We start from the raw sequence: 2,785 nt of genomic DNA, 5'->3' as shown, positions 1-2,785 counted from the left end.
CCATGAACACACTTAATGAACAGCTACACATGGAGCAATTCTCTTTGAAAAACATCCAGAAAATAGCTGAGTGATTCCTACATATTAGACAAAAAGGAAAATATCCACATCAAAATGGCAGGCTCTAGGGACTGACTGTGAGTCTACCCAGAGACCAGGGCTGCTGATAGAGACCACTCCTGCCTTCTCCCTCCAACCTGCTCAAGAAAATTTCTGGAAGGAGCTTTTACAAACATCTCAGCACTGCAGGTTTTACAGCTGCTGCCAAGGGAAAGGTTCCCAAATGTCTGGCTCTGATAGCCAAAGGGGCTTCCATTTGTCAGTCCCAATCCTATAGGACTGTAGCAAACAAAGAAGCAATTCTTTTTCTTAATTTTATTTTTTTCTTATTCCAGTTTTATTGAGATATAATTGACATATAACACTGTATAAGTAAAAAATATGGAATGCCTCACAAATTTGAGTGTCATCCTTGCGCAGGGGCCATGCTGATCTTCTCTGTATCATTCCAATTTTTAGTATAAGTGCTGCCAAAGCAAGCACCAAAGAAGTAATTAGAACAAACTATCCTACCAGCTATCCTACTCCTCAAGACACTAGAAAAAGAAGAGCAAATTAAGTCTAAAGTTAGCACAAAGAAGTAAATAAGAAAGATTAGTGAGAAATAGAAACTTAAAAAAAAGAGAACAGATCAATGAAACTAAGAGTTATTTTTTTTGAAAAGATAAGCAAAATCGACATAATGTTACCTAGACTTACTAAGAAAAAAGAAATGAAGACTAAAATAGATAAAATCATAAATGAAAGAGGAAACATTACAACTGACACCATTACAACTGTAAAAGAGTACTATAAAAATTATACATCAACAAAATGGACAACATAGAAGAAATGCATAAATTCCTAGAAACAGAAAACCCACCAAGTCTAACTCATGAAGAAATACAAAATCTGAACAGAATGATTACGAGTAAGAAGACTGATTCAGTAATCAAAACTTCCCAATAAAGAAAAGTCAAGGACTAGAGGGTTTTACTGGTAAATTCTACCAAACATTTAAAGAAGATTAATACCAATCCTTCTCAGACCCTTCCAGAAAATAGAAGAGCTAAGAATACTTCCAAACTCATTTTATGAGGCCAGCATTACCCTGATACCAAAGCCAGATAAGGACACAACAAGAAAAGAAAATTTCAGGTTAATATCCCTAATCGATATAGATGTAAAGATTCTCAACAAAATATTAATGAACTGAATTCAACAGTACATTAAAGGATCATGCACCTTGATCAAATGGGATTTATTTCTGGGATGCATTATGATTCAACATCACACATTATAAATGTGACAGTCAACATTAAGAAAATAAATAATAAAAACTAATGGTCATTTCAATTGGTGCAGAGGAAGCATTTCACAAAATTCAACATCTTTTGTGGTAAGAACTCTACACAAACTGGGCATGGAGGGAATGTACCTCAACATAATAAACACCATCTGTGACAAACCCACAACTAACATCACAGTCAATGGTGAAATGCTGAAAGCTTTTCCTCTAAGATCAGGAACAAGACAAGGATGTCCACCTTCATCACTTTTATTCAACATAGTGCTGGAATTCCTAGCCAGAGCAATTAGGAAAGAAAAATAAATAAAAGGTAACTGAATCAGAAAGGAAGAATAAATTGTCTCTGTTTGCAGGTAACATAGTATTATATATAGAAAACCCTTAAATCTCCACCAAAAAACTGTTAGGACTAATCAACAATTTCAGTAAAGTTGCTGTATATAAAATCAATATAAAAATATCAGTGGTATTCTTATACACTAACAACAAACTATGCAAAAAATAAATTATAAATTAGGAAAACAATCCCATTTACAATAATATGAAAAAGAATAAGGTTCTTAGGTGTAAATTTAACCAAGAAGGTGAGAAATTGGTATGCTGAAAACTATGAATCATTAATGAAAGAAACTGAGGAGGACTCAAATAAATAGAAAGGTATTCCATGTTCATTTACTGGAGGAATTAATACTGTTAAAATGTCTATATTACCCAAAGCAATCTACAAATTTAATGCAGTCCCTATCAAAATCCCAATGGTATTTTTCAGAGAAAGAGTCCAGAAACAAACTCACACATACATGGTCAATTAATTTCAACAAAGGAGCCAAGAATATACAATGAGGAATTGGGAGTCTCTTCAATAAATAGTACTGGAATAACTGGAAACCCATATGCAAATGCATGAAAGTGGACCACTATCTTACACCAATCACAAAAATCAACTTGACATGTATTAGACTTAAATATAAGACCTGAAACCATAAAATTCCTGGAAGAAAACAGGAGGTAATCTCCTTGACTTTGGTCTTGGCAATGATATTTTGGATTTGACACCCAAAGCAAAGGCAACAAACGCAAAAATAAACGAGGACTACCTCAGACTAAAAATCTCCTGCAGAGTATAGGAAACCATCAACAAAATGAAAAAGTACCCTATGGAATAAAAGATAATACTTGCAAACCACATACTAGACAATGGGATGATATCCAAAATATATGAGGAACTCATGTAACTCAACAGCTGAAAAAACAATCCTAATAAAAAATGAGCAAAGGACCTAAATAGACATTTTTTTTCCAAAGAAAACATACAAATGATAAACAGGTACTTGAAAGGGTATTCAACATCACTAATCATCAGGGAAATGCAAATCAAAACCACAGTGAGCTATCACCTCACATCTGTTAGGATGTCTGTTATCAAAAGGACAAGAG

General features: G+C 33.8%; 1 non-coding gene across 1 annotated transcript; it reads right to left on the bottom strand.

The window, feature by feature from the left end:
- Positions 1-435: 435 nt before the first annotated feature.
- LOC117197243 (U6 spliceosomal RNA) lies at positions 436-543 on the bottom strand. Its single transcript, XR_004477771.1, has one exon. It is a non-coding gene; the product is annotated as a U6 spliceosomal RNA (small nuclear RNA).
- Positions 544-2,785: the final 2,242 nt, after the last annotated feature.

The sequence above is a fragment of the Orcinus orca genome, chromosome 3 (assembly GCF_937001465.1).
Source record: "Orcinus orca chromosome 3, mOrcOrc1.1, whole genome shotgun sequence".
Classification (NCBI taxonomy): domain Eukaryota; kingdom Metazoa; phylum Chordata; class Mammalia; order Artiodactyla; family Delphinidae; genus Orcinus; species Orcinus orca.
The sequence above is the reverse complement of the archived record's forward strand: the minus strand, read 5'-3'. Positions and strand labels throughout refer to the sequence as shown.